Source organism: Theropithecus gelada, chromosome 12, assembly GCF_003255815.1.
Source record: "Theropithecus gelada isolate Dixy chromosome 12, Tgel_1.0, whole genome shotgun sequence".
In the NCBI taxonomy this organism is placed as follows: domain Eukaryota; kingdom Metazoa; phylum Chordata; class Mammalia; order Primates; family Cercopithecidae; genus Theropithecus; species Theropithecus gelada.
The window spans coordinates 66,691,110-66,703,311 of NC_037680.1; the positions used below are offsets into that span (position 1 = coordinate 66,691,110).

The window sequence follows — 12,202 nt, forward strand, 5'->3', positions numbered from 1 at the left end:
CTATTTCTAGAAGTTTTTATATAAGAATACATATAAGCACTCAGTTTGTGCTATGAATTGCAAATGTCTTTCCTATTTGTCATTTCTGTTTTGATTTTGCTAATGGGATATTTTTGACATACATAAATGTTTGGTTTATTTGTGTTTACATTTGACTATTATGCTATCCAGATTTTTTTTTTTTTTTAATTTTAAGTTCCAGGATACATTTGCAGGATGTGCAGATTTGTTACATAGGTAAATGTGTGCTATGGTGGTTTACTTCACCTATCAACCCATCATCTAGGTGTTAAGCCTCGCATGCATTAGCTATTTATCCTGATGTTCTCCCTTTCCCCATCCCCCATGACAGGCCCCAGTGTGTGTTGTTCCCCTCCCTGTGTTCATGTGTTTTCATTGTTCAGCATCTATTTGTAAGCGAGAACATGCAGTGTTTGGTTTTCTGTTCCTGTGTTAGTTTGCTGAGGATAATGGGTTCCAGCTCCAACCATGTCCCTGCAAAGGACATGATCTAGTTCCTTTTTATGGCTGCATAGTATTCCATGGTGTATATGTACCACATTTTCTTTATCCAGGCTATTATTGATGGGCATTTGGGTTGATCCCATGTCTTTGCTATTGTGAATATTGCTGCAATGAACAAACTAAGCAACTATCCAGACTTGATTTATAGTTAGAAAGGTCTTGGCCAGGCCAGGCACAGTGGCTCACACCTATAATCCCAGCACTTTGAGAGGCCAAGGTGGGCAGTTCACTTGAGGCCAGGAGTTCAAGACCAGCCTGGCCAACATGGTGAAAACCTGTCTCTACTAAAAATATAAAAAATAAGTCAGGCATGGTGGCAGGCGCCTGTAATCTCAGCTACTTGGGAGGCTGAGGCACACGAATTGCTTGAACCTGGGAGGCGGAGGTTGCAGTGAGCTGGGATTGCACCACTGCACTCCAGAGTGAGACTCTGTCTCAATTTAAAAAAGAGAGAGAGAGAGAGAGAGAGGTCTTGGCCTGGCTCCATGGCCCACTCCTCTAATTCCAGTGCTTTGAGAGGCTAAATTGGGAGGATTGCTTGAGGCCAGTAGTTTGAGACCTGGGCAACAGAATGAGACTCCATCACTACAAAAAATTTAAAAATATTTTTAATTTAAGAAAGAAAGGTCTTCCCATGATTCTAACAAAGATCACCTATGTTGTTTTCTAATACTTTTAACATTTCATTTTTTTACATTCAAATCATTGCTCCATTTGGACCTATTTCTGTATCCCCATAACATAGCGTGAGTACAGAACTGGCTTTCTTTTCTTTCAACTTGCCACTCCATTTTCCCAACGCTATTTATTTATTTAAAAGTCTATCGTAACTTTGATTTGGCATTCAGTCTTCATTGTGCACTAAATCCCCATATGCATTTAAGTCTTTCTCTGGACTTTTTCTACTCTGTTTCATTAGTCTGTCTTTTCATAAGCCAATCCCACACTCTTAACTATTGTTGCATTACAGTATGTTTAAACCCCTAAAAAGAATAGTAATTTTATTGCTTTTTTTAATCAGAATTTCATAGGCTATGTTTTGTTCACTTTTTCCCCCATAAGAATTTTATAATTGATTTGTCTAGTTCCAGGAAAGAAAATCTGTATTTTTTGTTATTATTGTTCCTTAGTAACTTATAAATGTAATACAACTGCTTTATGATAATGAGTCTTTCTGTCAAAGAACACAGTCTACATTTGTCAAGTTAACTTTTGTATCCTTTTTATTAGAAAGTTTCTCCTCTAGGTTCTGAATATTTCTTAAATAATTCTTAATACTTTGTCATTTGTTGTTATTGATATGGGATTTACTCGCCCATTATTTCTTTTTTTTTCTTTTCTTTTTTTTTTTTTTTTTTTTTTTTTTGAGATGGAGTCTCACTCTGTGGCCCAGGCAGGAGTGCAGCTATCTCCGCTTACTGCAAGCTCTGCCTCCTGGGTTCATGCCATTCTCCTGCCTCAGCCTCCCAAGTAGCTGGGACTACAGATGCCCACCACAACGCTCGGCTAAGTTTTCATATTTTTGGTAGAGATGGGGTTTCACCATGTTAGCCAGGATGGTCTTAATCTCCTGACCTCATGATCTGCCCACCTCGGCCTCCCAAAGTGCTAGGATTACAGGCGTGAGCCACCGTGCCCGGCCACTTGCCCATTATTTCTAAGTCATTGTTTACATATATGAAGACTATTAATTTATGTGTATTAATAATTTTATATCCTGCTACTTTGCTGAATTTTCTTATAATCATTTTCATTTGGTATCTGTTGGATTTTTCAGGTGTACAATCATACCATCTGAAAATATAGAAATATTTTTTCCCCAATTTTTATACCTCTAATTTTCTATGGTATTGGAGGTATAGGCAATCAATTAGAACATGTTAACTAGTAGTGGTGATTTTGGGCATCTTTGTCTAGTTCCAGACTTTAGGAAGAATATCTTCAGTGTTTCTCCACTAGGAAATCAGCTAGCCTTAAAGTTAAGATAAAATATGTATAATAGTATAAAGTTTTCATCAATTCTTATTTTGAGTGCTTTTTAAAAAATCAGGAATAGGTTTGATTTTTATTAAATTCCTTTTAGCAACTATAAATATAAACAAAATTTTCCACCATAAATTTATTAATATGATAAATTACATTAATATATTTTGTATTATTGAGTTATTCTTGCATTCTTACACAAGCATTGAGAAGGAATCTCACTTGATCATGGTATATTATTCTCTTAATGTGCTAATTTGTTAATATTTTATGAAGTCTTCTGAATTGATATTCATAACTAAAGCTGATAATTCTTTTTTTGCAATCTATTAGGCTTTAGTATCATCAGTGTTATAACTTATAGTCTGGAATTTTTCATTTTTCTAAAATCTGGAACAATTCAAATAGCATTGCCTACTCTCTAAAGATTCCTCTGTGAGATGAGATGGGTACATTTTGGAGTTGAGGAGATATTTGCAACATATGTAAGCAATAATTAAGCTATTTTGCAACCTCTTCTTTAGGATTTCCCTCAATTTCAACACAAAATTTCAGTATTATCTTACAGCATTTAACCTTGATATTTTTGATTATGCTTATGCTTCTATAATATATTAATTTCTATAGTAATTGACCCCTGTGGAATTTCTAAGTCTGCTGGGATGAGTTTTGAGTGATTTAGTTTTCCTGGAAAAATCATTTGTTTCATCTTCCAGGTTTTCAAGTTTATTTGCACAGAGTTGTGCAAAGCAGCTTCATAATCCCTTTTGTTTCTGTTACTCTTTTCATTTCTTATTTTTTTAACCATTTGCTGTATTTTAGTTTGGAAAGTGAATTCATCTGTCTTATTTTTAGTGTATTTCTGTTTCTCCTTGTATATTCTATAGCTTTGACTTCATGCAAGTAATTGCTAAGTTGTTTGGTACACAGATATTCATAACTTATCTTCCTTGTGAATTCTCATACTTAGCATTTTTTAAAAGTCTTTATAAATTGCTTTTGGGTGTGAGTCCTATATATACTGATTAAAATCACTGCCTGTGCTTTCTTTTAGTTCATATTTGCTCATAGTGTTATCCTGATTGAATTGTCTTGTCTTAGAAGTGTCTCTTGTATACAACACAGGGCTACATTTTGCTTTATGATAGAAGTATATGACTTATTGCATGCCACAAACCCCAAAATTCACATCTAACTATGTTCCACTGACCAAAGCAAGTTACCTGGCAGTCTAGATTCAAAGAGTAGAAATAAACTTCACTCTTAGGGAGAAGTTACACAATATTGTGGCCATTTGGGTAGGGACCAGATCTACTCCAGGCTGTGAGGTGGACTGCCTATGTAAGAGCTAACTGGGGAGTATAGAAGAGATCTGTGTCTGGAGGCAGGTCTCCTACTTGAGTAAAATGTGCAGTAGGGAGACACTTCCCCTGCTTTTCTAAGGCTTTCTTAAGAACCATACATGCACTGGAAGAGAAAGCCAGCATTTGAACTTGCGCTCCTCAGAGTACATTGATGGCTATTCAGTGTGATTGTGCAGACAGGAGTCTGGAAAGCTAATAACTTCAATTTTTTTTAATGAAGTAGGAAGTAAGAATGGGGAGAAAGAGTAGCTTGAACATCGAGGAGCTTTAGAATGGTCTTTGGAATACTAAGGTTGAAATTAACCTAAGGTGGATAGATTAAAAATACTTTTCTCTGTGCTAGCAACAAGCTATAAAAGAGGAAAAAATTTTAAAGGACCTCCTGAAAAATAATAAAATGATACATAAGGACATTAAATAATAAATTTTTAGGTATATTTATTATCATAGAAACATGAATGCCCCCCCAAATTAAGTAAATGTAATACAATTCTAATTTAAATTTGCATACGGTTTTGGGGAATTAGATAAAGTGATCTTAAAGGCTATATGGAATAATTAATGTAAAAAGGAAAACTGGTGAGGAGTGACCTGCCTCACCAGATTGGAGCATATCATGACCTCCTTATTGGCCTTGGTTTTGGCTTAAAAAAAGATAAGTCAGAAGAATAGAATAGAGGGCTCAGAAATAGACCCAGTACATGTGGATATTTGATATTTAATAAAAATGGTATTTCAATTAAAAGGAGAAAAGATGGGTTATTTTAAAAATGGTGCTGATCCAACATCCTGTTAATCTGGTAAAAAGTATTAATATATTGAGATAAGTTCCAGATTGATTAAAGAAAAGAAAAAAGAAATAATAGATTTTATATACATACAAACATCCTTCAAGTTGTTGATTAACCAAGATAGGACCTAGAAGTTATAAAGGACAAGACACACATAATTTCAAAATCTGTGTGACAGATGATTAAATTTAAATCAAAAGAAAATGAGTGCTATGCTTTAATGAAAAATTTTAAAAAGGGAATGATAAATTAGGGGAAATTATTTATTTGAAACACATGATAGAGAAGATTTGGACTATACAAAAGTGCTTATAAATGGATAAAACATAAATAACCAAAAAGAAACAACGGGCAAAAGAGATTTGCAGAAAAGAGAATCCAAATGGCCAATAAACATGAAACCACGCTCAACCTTGCTGGGAGTAAGGGACATGCAAATAAAATTACAACAATATATAATGTCATAGCCATTAGTCTAGCAAAAATCAACAGTGAAAATTGCTGCTGAAAAAGAAGAGTATTCTCATATATGTGGAAATGTTCATTGTTTCAGTCTTTCAAAAATGTAATCTGGTATTATCCATTGTAATTAAAAATATATTTACCTATCCCATCATAGGAATCTATCCCATGGAAATAAAATCACTACTAGGTAAGGTATGCACCCAGTTACATTTATTGCATCATTGTTTGTACTAATGGAAGACTGGAGACAGAGTGAGTGCCCCTCAGTAGGCAAATGGCTCAATATACTGTATTATGGCACACTCATATCATTAGTATCATACAGCCATTAAAAGAAATCAATTTGGTTCTTATTAAGGACTTCCCCTGAGCTAGGCCCTCTTTTGATCCTCACCACAACCTTATGTGGTAGGTGGTAATAGTTTTACCGGATAGGAAACTAAAGCACAGAGAGTTTTTGAAAACGTACCCAAGGCCTCACAGAACTACATTCAAAATCTCTCCATTTTCTCTTTATGCCAGTTGAAAATAAGATCACATTATTATGAAACAAATGACTCCCTAAACTTGTACACACACACACACACACACACACACACACACACACACACATCACAGGATGCTATATATCTAGAGTAGGTTTGTACTCCAGAAAAGAAGGTTAAATATTAGGTTTTTAACATTTTTACTTTTGGAAGAACTACATTTACTCTTCATGGTAAAAAAAAAAAATGATGGATATAATTTCATAAAGCTTTGTTAAAGGAATGACCACTTTTCATGATTATCTGATGGGGATGGATTCTATATAATTTTTATTTTTACCTTTGTTTTTACTTACTTAATTGTATTTTTTTAAATGAGCATAGATAATTAAGGGAAGGGGAGACTATATCCATTGTGGGAAAAATTTATATTAATGGGGACATAATAATGATAATTTTATAAATTCGCCTCAAGACTATGTCTCCCATGTCTCTAGAACTTAAAACAAATTAATGCTGACAAGAAAAGGTTTAGTTATTACATATAAGGCTTAAAATGAAATGCTCCAAACAGGTCTTGAAAGCAGGGTTTTTTAGCAGAAGAAAAATTTAATCTACATTTTAGTGTATGCAGACCTCTCAAACAAGCAGTTTCCTTTAAAAAATTGGTGATGTATTTCTCACATTAACAAATATGAAGTAAATTTAACAGTGTGTTTCACCTATTGAATAGGAAATGGTAAGAATTTGTATATAGAGTCTATGTAAATATTTATATACTTTAAATGTATTTTGCCATAAACAAACTGTATTTACATTACTTTTAATGATATTGATTACATTGTAAATTTCTGAGGGGATTCATAGTATCGTGTTATCATTTAAGATATTTTTTTCTTTTTTGATTCTGTTCTCCCTGGCTATCATCACCTTGGCATTATGCAGACCCTGTTGGGGAGAGAAATAGTGGACCCAGGTCCCAAAGTTCTCTCTGAATGGCAAAGCATGTGTAAGAGGCAGATCTAAAAGTGATGAGGCAGAGCAGATATGATCACAGGGCAGAAGCCTCACAGAAGCAGGGGAAACATCCCTGTTTGGAGTCAGGAGTGGGCAGGAGAATTTCTGTTGCTATCCATTTTGGAGAGAAGGCTGCAGGAGAAGGGCTATCCTCAGGGGAGGCCCAGGATTCTGTAGAGCCTGGAGATGAAGAGACTTCTAAGACAAGATGAGGATGTAGGAAGTTGATTAGCAAGGGATTAGGATTCCAAAGGCTGCAGTGCAAGGGGCTGTGATGCAGGATAATAGTGGGAGTTACCAAAGCTGAGAAAATAGAGAAGAGTGTAGGGCACTAGACAAGGTAGGAGGTCTGAGCTGGGATTAGGCACTTGCCTTTCTCCCTGTAAAGGAAAGTTATGATTACCAGCAACTGGCCTCCACCCAACTGTGTACAAATGATATTGGTGCCATAACTGCCTAAGGGTCCCAGGCACTTGGACCTGCCTCCAGTATTTATTTATATGGGCACGGTGACAGCGGTGGAGCGGAAGGGCAAAGTCTCCCAGGAGGCTCACTAGAGTTCTGGGTTGATGAGTACTGTTGTGCTGAGCCTTTGTATTCTCATGTCTATATAATCACTTACAATGATTATTTTGTGAATATAAAACATCTACTCTCTACTTACAAGTGAAACTCTTTAGACTCAATTTCTGGGGATTTTTGGTTGTCTTCCCTGAATTCAGGACGTGCCCTACTTCAACTTGGGATGCGGACTGCTAGAGTGTCGTGGTTCTGTCATACTTGGCTGTGAGTGAAACTCATTTCTTTGAGCTCCCTTTGTTTTGTGAAGCTCAGTGTTCCAAGTTCTCTCATCCCTGAGGTCCTTGGCTGATGACTGCTTCGTAACCACATTCTTCTAGCCAACATGATGTAAACCAACAAAGCTTGCCAGTAACTCTGTGATCTCTGAGAGATCACTTTAAGAAAAAAGGCTAAATTCATTGACTCATAAAACCAGTCTTTTGGCATACATGGAAGCCAATGAAGAAAGTATGTGAAAAGACAAGTTGCAACAATCTGTTCTTAAGAGCCATTGTTGGCCCCTTCTAAATGTCTGTTCTTTTAACTTCTGAAACTGCTGTCTTTGTATCTGAAAACATTAAGCTATTATGAACTAGAATTTGCCAATGCCAAATTGAAAGCAATTTTATGAGTTTAAAATGTCATTGCCAATAAAACATCATTAAATACTTTCTTTTAGTATTTCAGTGTAGAGTTGAAACATTTCTTTAGATCCAGGCAGGGGAAGTTCATTTTTGAAGATATAAGTTATGAGAATTTAAGAGGGACAATCAGGACTTAGTTGAGGTTTTCGTGGATCTAGTTTTGATGTGACTTTCAATCTTAGGTGATTTTGATCTTTTCTTTCTATTTCTTAAGTTGCTTTGCAAACAGCTACATATTTAATGGTCTCAGAGTTCGTAAATAACATGGTCATTTATGGGCTGCTATTTGACATTGTTCTAATATCCCCAAACTCTGCTCCTATCTGATTTTCCTACCTGTCTGGTTGGCACTAGGCTTAGAATAAGATTTTTTTTTAACCATGGTCATAGTAATATTCGTCCATGTTTCTCTTTAGTGATCCCTATATCAAAATGCCAAACCCAAATATTAGTCTCTTGGCCTTTTGTTTATAGTTCTTATGAAAATTGCATAGCTTATCTGTGCTAAAATGGTAGACTTTAAAATTTATTTTCTCCCATGAGGTTTATAAAACATGACTAAATGAAACTCATGTTTTAACTCATGGAATGGGAAACAAACTGGAATATTGGGATATACTTCTTTCCCATTTAATGAAAGTATGACTAGACTTTTGACCTACACTGATTCAGGAAAGTGATGTTAAGGCAAAATGTTTTAGGTAATTAACTCTCTTTCTTCATTTGTGATTTTTTTTAAAAAAAGAAGAAACTTTGAAAAATTAAAGACAGATACTAAATATTAACTATAAACGGATTTCAGTATGAGGGATAATAAATGTTTGAAAGATTCCAAGACAGATAAAGTATAAGAATTGCATGGATAAGTAACTTTTAATTCATAATATGACAGTCACATTTGCTTATTTACATTTACATGAAAGTCTAATCATACTTGCTTTAAATGAAATCTAATTGAGTACTTACAGATGAAGAACACACTAAATGTAACTTTATATTTGGTCTTAGATGATTCATTAGAAAATCCTTGATTTATAGATAAGCAAACTGTCTCTAAGAGACTGGAACATTTTTTAAAGCTCCCCAATATTTTAGGGCCAAAACCAGGGTTTCAACTCAGTTCTCTGGATTATTAGATATCATTAAATTAAACTTTTTAAAATAAAATATACATAGTGGAAAGAGAATTCCATGAATTGCAGTAAGTTCTTTGTGCTGGTGCTTTGAAGAAAGACCTCATGCTAGGAAATTCTTGCCTTCAGAAATTACCAATATGTCACTTCCTACAGTGACATATTAATTTGTCACTTTATTTGCCTTGATCAGTCCTACATGGATAGTCCAGTAGGCCTGAACTCAGAATGTAGTTTATACCAGCTTTTAAAAGGCATTTCTTTACCCTATCAAGTAGCATACCTATTCATAGGCATCTAAAATCATACCAAATTTATTTTCCATAAGCAACACATCCCAGCTTCTCAGGCCCACATTCTAAACAAGTAGCAAGTAACTAGACTCTAGGTATAACCATTCCATTATTTACTATTGTCATGTCATCTTATAGAGAGATCTCTTAGACTCAACGTAAAATATCCTTATTTTTATTTTTGTTGACCTTTCATCAGCCTTTGACTCCTGGCTTAGAAATCAGTTATAAGACAAAATGCAGTAGCTCAGTATTGATCCCCCATTACAGATGCTCATGCAGAAGCAGGAACTGAGCAGTAGAAGTATTCTCTTATTGGATAAGAAAATATTTGCCAGTTCATTAAAATAGGAATGTGTTCTGGACTTACTTTTGGATAAACAAGTTGCATTCACTTTTTTCCCTCTCAGCCACCAAAAAGCAAAGACCCATATTCAGATGATATGAGTTTATTATCTGGAACTAGGAGCGACTTAGAGACTACTGGTTCTATTCTCTAATCACTGCCAGAAAGAAGAAAATGGCTTCAGATCAACTATCCTAAAGTCAAGGTGTTTATTTTTGGTAGACATTTCACCTAGTTTATAATTGACATCTCTATTAATCAAGTTTCCTCAAAGTAATTATGACCTAGGATGCTCCTTTCTGGTGCAAAGGGCATGACATTTAAATCCAGAGAATACCTCTGGATTAAGATGATTATGTGAGCAAATGTGTTTTCTTCTCATAATTTTACCCTTACCTTCTTTATGACTAGTAGAGTAGAAGATTCATAAGCAAGATTAATTAGGATAGCTTAAAGGAAATAGAGAAGTTATTGTCTTGTAAATATGAGTAATTTTAAAATTCTAATACAGTAATATTTTAAATTGCTTATACACATATTGATTTTATCACTTTCTGTTTAAGCAGAATATTCTTCTCCCCAACCACTCTCGGTAATAGTAGTCTAAGTTGGGGAAAAACAGAGTTAAAATCTTTTGAAGGAAAACAAGGCCCAAAATAATGTTGAATATGTACAGAAGAGAAGCTTGTAATTAAAAGTCAATGAAAAGAAGCTTTGGGGGAAAAGTAGAATTGCTAATAGTGCCACAAACACAATACCGTGCTTCTCACAAAAGAGAGAAGCAAATCCTACTGTAATCTCTGCTACGACATTTATGACTATTGAGGTAAGGCAATAAGGATTTATTTCTTTTGTGTTCTCCATAAGTAAAACTGGAATGATAATATTCCCATATTTACTTAATAAAATACCAGGAAAATAGTAAGCTGCTTATTTAAGAGCCTTATTTAAGGTTTAACAATAATAAATACAATTCAAATTTAAGCTCTGATGGACATATCAGAGGATTCCTTTGAAGTTTTCTTATTTAAGACATTGAGCACATGGAAGCAATTTTTTTAGGAGATATTTTAACAAGAATATTTCTTGCCTGGAAAAAAATGAAGGTAAATTTATAGCTGAGAAATTATATATTTGTCTAGATATTTGAGAGTAAATCTATTTTTCATATTCTACCCAAAATAAAAGAACAAAAGTTCTTATATAAGCAAATACTGTTAAAAAGCAAGTGGAGTGCATTATATTAAATATGCATAAGCCTGTTTCAGGATTGACCTCGCCAGATTATTGGATCATCTTGATGTAAACATTATGCAACCAATGTGTTTCTTGATTTTATAGTCGTAGAAATTAGATTTTTATTAGATCATCCAGGAGATATCAAGTCCTATAAAATGGAGTCTTGCCCTGTGATTTACAAATCTGAGATCTTAGCCTGAAATTCATAGTACTTCCTAATATATTTACAACTTCCTTTAGTTTTCATCTATTTAACAGACATATCTTGAGTTCCCACTGATTACCAGGCACTCAACTAGGAACTGGGAATACTTAAAATACATCATTTCTGCCATTTGAGTGAGGATACTAAATACAATTTATTATAATTATTTATTGTTATTGATACATACATAAAATGTAGTAGGAAGATAGGGGAAAGATCTAAATCAATGACTTAGTATAACTAGGCCCTTTACTACTAGCTGAATGACTCATTTCCCCATTTTCCAGAAAGAATATGCATGAATTTTAACCAATAACATTATACTAAGTTCCATGTACTCATATGTTTGCATTGTATAAGTTTTTAAACCAGTGATTTTAGGATTCAGATTGCATCTATTAAATCTTTTTCAGCCTTCACTTAGAAAGGGAACATGAGAAGCACTGAAAAGCAAGGCACTGTGATCTACACAGAAACCATATATTGGGCTCACAGCTACTGAATGAGACTGACTGGTGGAGACAGTTTAGTGAACCTGGTAACTTCAGGGTTTTTTTTTCTTACTTTTAACTGTGAGACAGAATAGGTTAATTGGTGATTTATAGTGAAAAAATTCATTTAAAAATTGTTTTGTCTCCTTACAAGATATCTATTTGAAAAAGTTAGTCCTGCAATTCAATAGGAAGAAAAGGCTTTATTATAGTGTGATAAAAGTATGTCTCTTAAAAATAAAGGCAAATCAGTCAGATGTATTGGCTTATGCCTGTTATCCCAGCACTTTGAGAAGCTGAGGCGGGCAGATCACTTGAGCTCAGAAATTTGAGACCAACCTGGAAACATGGTGAAACCCTGTCTCTATTAAAAATACAAAAAACTAGCTGTGCATGTTGGCACTATGGTCCCAGCTACTGGGGCGGCTGAGGTGGGAGGATTGCTTGAGCCATCGGGTGGAGGTTGCAGTGAACCATGATTGCATCACTGTACTGCAGCCTGGGCAACAGAGCCAGACTCTGTCTCAAATTAATTAATTAATTGATTAATTAATGACAAATAAAATTTGTGATTTATTTAGAATATTGGTACTTGAAAATAATTTTTTTCAGTGATTCAATCTACCACAAATGTTTAATAATTCTTCAGTTTAGAATTAT

The 12,202-nt window shown here is 34.5% G+C and overlaps 1 protein-coding gene across 5 annotated transcripts in view; it reads left to right on the forward strand.

Moving 5' to 3' along the window:
- The window catches only part of C12H2orf88 (chromosome 12 C2orf88 homolog), a 342,050-nt gene that overhangs the window by 293,559 nt on the left and 36,289 nt on the right, over positions 1 to 12,202 (forward strand). For 2 of the 5 annotated variants that reach the window (XM_025403896.1, XM_025403895.1), the window contains one exon: positions 11,465 to 11,589. The exons of the other annotated variants lie outside the window; for them this stretch is intronic. The gene's annotated coding sequence lies outside the window, so the exon portion shown is untranslated. The remainder of the gene's footprint in view (positions 1 to 11,464; positions 11,590 to 12,202) is intronic. 5 annotated transcript variants of the gene reach the window in all.